The following is a 7,904-nucleotide window of genomic DNA, read 5'->3' on the forward strand; positions in this document are numbered from 1 at the left end:
TTGAAAAAAACCTGACCTCATTATTTTTAAAAGTTGGAACACACTGGTCATGCTCAATTTTTTATTTAAAAATATTTCTTGAATGTCTTTCTGAACATATTTAGATACTATTGAAATACTTTCAAACAGACCACATAGTTTTTTAAATAATTTGTAATACAGGAATAAGGAACTTTGTAGCTTTTCTACTTTACTACTTTGGAATTCTTTTCAAATATCTCATCATTAGATGTTTGGCTAAAAAGTTAGAATATTTATAATTCTGTAAGAATTATATAACAAGATGTTTGTCAAAATGTTAGATTTTAGAACAGTATTTTATCTTTTTTGATTTAATTTTAAAATTCTTATTGATTAAAATAATGCACAAAAAAGCAGATATCTTCCCATTCTTTCCTATTTCCAATTCCCCAAAACCAACCACTTTCAATATTTTTGACAGTTTATCCTGGTGTTTATTTCCATGTTTTAAAATAGCTTCTTTACACTGCTCTCTTATGATTTTACAAAAATGTAAGTGATATTTATTGATTCCTACTAGTAAGATGAGACTTTTAACTCTCATAGCCACTTCCTTCATTCCCTCACACACAGCTATATAATCTTCATCTTTTTCTATTCCTCTAAAAGAGCTATATCACCCTTTTTCAAGTTAATCAATGTTTATTGTTTACATTTTATGTGAAAGTAATGCGCAGTAGACCCATATAGTGTGTTACAGTTTCATTTCCTACCTTCTATAATATTGTCCTCCCTGGAATTAGTGCTTTCTTCACTTAGTCCAGCTGTTTCATTTGCTATATAACTGTCACAAATTCATTCCTCAGTTCTGACAGAGCTGGATTCCAGCACAGCAGGAAACCCGTAAGACTCACTTTTTGTTGTTGTCATCGTTCCTTGCACACATCACTGTTGGAGTTCTCTGTCCTGCTCTGAACTGGACTCCAGAGATCCACCACACATTAATTGTCCTAAGACTTCTGGTCATCCTCATCCTGGGAATAGCTTTCACCCTGTTCCTGTGTCATAGCCTTGTTTTCAGGACACCTTGCTGCTTCTCTCTTGTGTGAAGCAAAGCACATATTTTAGGAGCTCCCTAAAAAGGGTGCTTGAGGCCAAAAACAATTTTTAAACTTATTTTGTATTGGAGTACAGCTGGTTAACAATGTTGTGATACTTCCAGGTGAGCAGCGAAGGGACTCAACCATACACACACATGTATCCATTCTCCCCCAGACTCCCCTCCCATCTAGTCTGCCACATTACACTGAGCAGAGTTCCCTGTGTTATATGGTAGGTCCTTATCGGTTATCCATTTTAAATATAGCACTGTGTCCATGTCCATCCCAAATGCCCCCAATCCTTTCCCTGGCAACTATAAGCTTGTTATCTAAATCTGTGAGTCTGTTTCTTTTTCATAAATAAGTTCATTTGTATAATTTCTTTTTAGATTCCACATATAAGGGATGTCATACAATATCTCTCCTCCTCTGTCTGACATTTCACTCAGTATGACATTCCCTATGTCCATCTGTGTTGCTGCAAATGACATTATTTCATTGCTTTTAGTATGTATGTGAATGGATACATACTAATATGTATGTGGTGGAATATTACCACATACATATTATGCCACATCTTTGTCCATTCTTCTGTCGATAGACAATAACTTTCAGGTCTTTCTTCTACCTTGATGCTTGTTTGTTAGTTCACCTGGATATAGAATTACGTTTTGTAACTTCATTGCCTCTAGGAATGGTTTTCTAGCATATTGTTTTCAGAAATCTAATGTTATTTTGATTCCCAACTCTTTGTATGTAACCTATTTTCCTACTTCTCTGGAGGCTTTTACAATTCTCTTATCTCTAGTGTTCTAAAATTTTAATGATGATTTGCCTTGTTTTGACTTTAGTTTTTATTTTTTGTCACCCATTTTGCTGGCCAGTCATTTGGCCTTTTCTTTAATTCCTATATTACGGAAAATATTTTTAAAATAGGTATTTAATATTTTTTCTTTATTTTGTCTGGTCCCTATTTTTGGAATTTCTATTTCTCGTAGCTTTTGGAACTCGTCTACAGATCCTTTAATTTTCCTGTCTTTCAGTTCAGTTCAGTTCAGTCACTCAGTCGTGTCCAACTCTTTGTGACCCCATGAATCGCAGCACGCCAGGCCTCCCTGTCCATCACCAACTCCCAGAGTTTACTCAAACTCATGTCCATTGAGTCTGTGATACCATCCAGCCATCTCATTTCTTGTCTTTAGGGAGGTATATTCTGAAACATTTTCTCAATGCATTTTCCAAGCCTCCTCCTGAATTATTAATTTCTGTTATCACATTTTAATATACAATATCTTTTTTTTAAAGCAATCTATTCTTTTTCATGCATATACCTTCTTCTCTTGTACTTCTGAGAATATTAAAAGTATCTCTGTTTGTTCAGCTTGTTGTTAAGAGTCATCCCTCAAATATCTGTTGATTTGTAGGTTCCTTGTTAGAGTTTAAATGCCACAGTGTGGGACTGGTTCACTAGCGGGCTTCACTGCAAGATGATCCAGGGACACACTGTCTTTTTTTTTTTAATCTATATTACTTTCTTTTTTCTTTTTTTTCAAACTGTAAACCTTGTTTTGGTATACAGCTGATTAACAATGTTGTGGTAGTTTCAGGTGAACAATGAAGAGGCACAACCATATATATACGTGCACCAATTCTCCCCCAAAACCCCTCCCATCCCAGATGGAACATAACTTGAGTAGAGTTCCACGTGTCATACAATAGGTACTTGTTGGTTATCCATTTTTAATATAGCAGTGTATACGGGACCATCCCAAACTCCCTAACTATCCCTTCCCACCAGCAGCCATTAGTTCGTTTTCTAGTCTGTGAATCTCTTTCTGTTTTGTAAGTTCATTTGTATCATTGACTTTTAGATTCTACATAAAAGGGATGTCATATGATATTTCTCCTTCTCTGTCTGACTTACTTCACTCAAGTCCATAGACAGAGGAATGGATAAAGAAGAAGATTTACATATATACAATGGCACATATACATGATGAAATATTACTCAGCCATTCAGTTCAGTTCAGTCGCTCAGTCATGTCCGACTCTTTGTGACCCCCATGAACCACAGCATGCCAGGCCTCCCTGTCCATCACCAACTCTCAGAGTCCACCCAAACCAATGTCCATTGAGTCGGCGAGCCATTAAAAATAATGAAATAATGTCATTTGCAGCAATATGGATGGACCTAGAGAGTGTCATATTGAGTGAAATAAGACACAGTTGTCTTACTAAGGATTTGCAAAAGTAGTCTCTATAGCACTTTACCCTTGGGCAAGTTACATTTGCCAAATAAAAAAATCTTCCAGTGCCATGGTTTAGGATTAGGTTACAAGCTTCACTACTAATATTGGGAAGCTGAATAGAGTTGGTTGTTGGAGGTCTTGCTTCTAGAATGCAGATCTCCACCTAACATCCTGCTTTAAGTAAAGTGCCTCTATCATACCTCAGTTGTGTGTAGCCTCTCCAAGTTGTAGCCTGTGTGATTCATCCTCTCTAAACAGTAAACCTCAATCTGTTGACCAAAGTAGGGAGGATCAGCTGCTCTCAGGAAGAAGACATGGGATCCTAGTTGCTAATAAAGACAGAGTTTTTACTATTCTGTTTGTTAATAGTGCCCTGCCCTGCATATCCTACTTTTCTGGGTACTTGTGACCCCAAACTCCTGAGCCTCTCAAGTTCTGTAGGATGCATCAATTTGCCTTTTACTGTTTTTCTACACCACAGGATTTTATTTCAGATTTTTCATGTCACTTAAGTCAGTTACTTTTATTTCAGATTTTTCATGTCACTTAAGTCAGTTATTTCTAATTCCTTCTAATTCCTTCTTTCAAAAATTTTGAAATGAGTTATCTTATATAAATCCATGTCTTTTTTTTTTTTTCTTTAGAAAGGATGCTGTTTATTTGAACAGTGGTGGGGAAAAGATAGGATGAGGAAGAATGCGTTGAGTTGGCACAAGTTAAATCTTTCTTATCTTTTACTCTTCTTAAATCCATGTCTTTATGTCCTTGTAAGTATATGCCCTTTTTCAAAACTCTCTTTTATTGTCATTCTAGTAAAACTTGGGAAAGAAGCAAAGGTAAATACATATGTTTGTGCTGTCATGTTTATCTGAAATAGCCTCTTTTTTTCCCTTTTTTTGGAGGGCTGTACCATGGCACGTGGGATTTTAGTTCCTGAGTCAGGGATCAAACCAATACTCATGCAGTGGAAGTGCAGAGTTTTAACCACTGGACCACCAGGGAAGTCCCTGAAACAATATCTTTCATTTTATAATATAATTCAATATTTTTTTAATTTTCATTATTTTACTTTGAAATTTTTTAAGTATGAGGCTATTTCTTAAAGAACTATACATAATTGCAAGCAGAGACATTCTTAAACACATGTCTTCTTAATTTTCAACATATAGTAGCTATAAGCATAGAAAAGTAGAATAAATGCTTTTGGAATAAAGTCATGGCTAAGTCACTTACTGTTTGTGTCATCTCAGGCAAGTTATTTGACTTCTTTAGATTTTAGCTTCATTTTCTGTAGAATGGTAGTTTTAATTATATTTATTTCATAGTAAGGGTTAAAAGAGGTAATTCATATGTGGCATTAACACTTTTGCAAAGGTGTTCGCTATTCCCAGATGGTATTGCAGGCCATACTAGGAATCTTGGCTTTTTCCTGAGGCTAACAATTTATTTTTCAGCAGAATGGTATGATGATTACATTTGTGTTTTTGAAAGAACCCTCTGGGTTGTGACACAGAGAAAAGATGTAAGGGTAAAGATTGCAGGAAAAAATTGAAAAGTTGCTTTAGTATCTCATTCTCAAGAGGGAAACTGGAATCAAAATAATAATATCAGAAACAGATAGAGGTGAATGACAGGGACATTGAGGAGGGAAATTTGATAGAACATGGCAACTGTTTAAATATTAGGAAAAAAGTAATCAAGAGTGTCTGTCAGTCTCAAGCTTGGGAAGCTGGAAGAATGGTGAGGAAACAAGATGACAGGCAGGATGAAAGGAAGTTTTACACTTTAGAATCATCATGTTTGAGGATACTCAGATATATTTAGTGGCCATGTCAATTAGTTGGAGATTTAGGCCTATAGATTGAAATAAAGACCTGGAATAGGGTGCTCAAATTATATTCTAAACTTTATTCAAATAATAAAGGAGCTAAAAGTCATGACACTGTTTGTGGAATACCATGAAATGGCAAAAATTAAGCCTACTCCCATAATAAGGAGTTTTTAAAAATGAAATAGCTACATGCATATATGATATTAAATGAGTAGTATCAGACACAAAGACATACATGAGAGAAAAACGGATTATTCTACTCACTGTTATTTAGTCGCTAAGTCTAAACTCTTTTACGATGCTCTGGACTATAGTCCCCCCAGGCTTCTCTATCCATAGAATTTCCCAGACAAGAATACAGGAGTGGGTTGCCATTTCCTCCTCCAGGGGATCTTCCTGACCCAGGTATCGAACCCAAGTGTCCTGCATTGACAGGTGGATTATTTACCACTGAACCACCAGAGAAGCCCATTCTACTCATTAGCTTCATTTTTTTTTTTCATGAAATCTGGGAAAAGTTCAACATTGTTTGACTCTAACTATGACATGAGTTCATATAAGACCACTATACTAAAAGTATTGGAATGCTAATATAGAAGAACTTCCCTTTAATAATAATAAAAAAATCCTTTCTGTAAACATGCCTACGGATGTTTCCAAATGGCTGGAGATAACATCTTATCTTCTGCGCACCTAAAAAAACAGCATCACTGGGTTTGTTTATCTCAGTGGTCTATATTTAGTAATTCTAAAAGCATTCAACCCAACTAACGCCTCTTCTGAACTCTAGTTTCAAAATTTTTTAATTGCAACATATTAATACATTTTTCCAAAGAAGACATACAAATGGCCAATGAGTACATGAAAAGGTGTTCACCACTCATCATTAGGGAAATGAAAATGAAAGCCACAATGAAATATCACCTCATACCTGTTAGGATGTCTCTTATAAAAAAGACAAGTGATAACAAATGTTGACAAGGATGTGGAGAAAAGGAACCTTTGAACAGAGTTTTGGGGGATGTAAACTGGCATAGCTATTACAGAAAAGGCATAGTGGTTTCTCAAATTAAAAATTGAACTATTATGGTCAGAAATCCCTGTCTTGGATGCATATCCAAAGGAATTAAGATCAGGATTTCAAAGACCTATCTGCATACTCATATTTATTGCAGCATTTTTCACAATAGCCAAAATATGGAAACAACTTATGTATCCTTCAGTAGATAAATATATAAATAAAATATGGTATATATTTATAATGGGATATTATTCAACCATAAAAGAGAAGGAAATCTTACCATTTGCAACAACAAGGATGAAACTAGAGGGCATTATGCTGAGTGAAGTAAGTCAGACAGAGAAACACAATTAATGTGCGGTATCACTTATATGTGAAATCTGAAAGACAAGCCAATTTTATAGAAACAAAGAATAGAATAGCAGTTCCAGAGGCTGAAAAGGGGGTAACTAGGGTAATATAGATCAAAGATAGACATTTTCAGTTATAAGAAGAAAAAGCATTGAGGAGACAATGTACAACATGATGACTATAGTTGATAATATATTTTATGTGGAAAGTCACTGAGTAGATCTGAAGCATTCTCACCACATAAAAAATAAAGAGTTAACTATGTGAGGTGATAGATATGTTAAACATCTTGATCTTGGTGATCATGCTACAATGTCTATGTATATTAATTCATAATATTAGTTTTTTTTTTTTAGTTTTATTGTGAATTATTCTCCACTAAAGATTAGCATGGCCCCTGCGCAAGGATGACACGCAAATGCATGAAGCGTTCCACATTCGTGAAGCATTCCACATTCGTGAAGCCTTCCACATTCGTGAAGACCCTGATGCTGGGAGGGATTGGGGGTAGGAGGAGAAGGGGACGACAGAGGATGAGATGGCTGGATGGCATCACCGACTCGATGGACATGGGTTTGAGTAAACTCCGGGAGTTGGTGATGGACAGGGAGGCCTGGCGTGCTGTGATTCACGTGGTCGCAAAGAGTCGGACATGACAGAGCGACTGAACTGACTGACTGAAAGTTTAAAAGAAAAAAGATTACTTCAGAAAGAAAGTGCACTGAAAGGCTTTTGTCAGTGCCCCCTCATTCTTTTTGTGCCACTTGTGAAGAAAACCTCTATTAAAACTATAATTAGAAGGCAACCTATCATCCTATGTGCATAAACTCATGTACATAAATGCTTGGGCATAAACTCTTTCCAGTCACTGTAATTTATCCAAAGAAGGTCCAAAAAAGCAGCTAAGTCAGGTGTTAAACCTACATGCAAGTAAACTGAGGAACCTGGCTAAGTCCCTTTCTCTGCCCTGTGTTTCATAGAACTGTACTGTTCTAGATGGACCTGGGGCCTCAGGGCACTTGGCTATGACTGCCTCCCTCCTGGTCTGGACAAGAACAGACTCCTCTTACACCTCTTTGGGATTTGCAAAGCAACGTCTTACAATCACAGCAATTCTATTCGGTTAGTCTTAACTGATTGGGCCCAAGATCACAGCCCGATGCCAAGGGCAGCCTATTAGAGAAGCTCTAGTGTAGATGGCAAGCAACCAACTCAAAAATCAGGCAATGTCTGCTGTAAAAGGCCATGTAGCAAATGGAAGAAATTCAACTATGAGTAAGATTTTAATCAAACTGCTAAAAAAATCTAGCTGAGAACAAGGCATAAACATGGAGCGACTCCCGGGGTGAAATTTATTTCATTTCAATAGCCCAGGATATGAAAGACTCTGA

The 7,904-nt window shown here is 36.3% G+C and overlaps 1 non-coding gene across 1 annotated transcript; it reads left to right on the forward strand.

Moving 5' to 3' along the window:
* The first annotated feature begins 6,846 nt into the window (after positions 1-6,846).
* LOC122703638 lies at positions 6,847-6,955 on the forward strand. Its single transcript, XR_006343547.1, has one exon. It is a non-coding gene; the product is annotated as a U6 spliceosomal RNA (small nuclear RNA).
* Positions 6,956-7,904: the final 949 nt, after the last annotated feature.

The sequence above is a fragment of the Cervus elaphus genome, chromosome 1 (assembly GCF_910594005.1).
Source record: "Cervus elaphus chromosome 1, mCerEla1.1, whole genome shotgun sequence".
Lineage (NCBI taxonomy): Eukaryota > Metazoa > Chordata > Mammalia > Artiodactyla > Cervidae > Cervus > Cervus elaphus.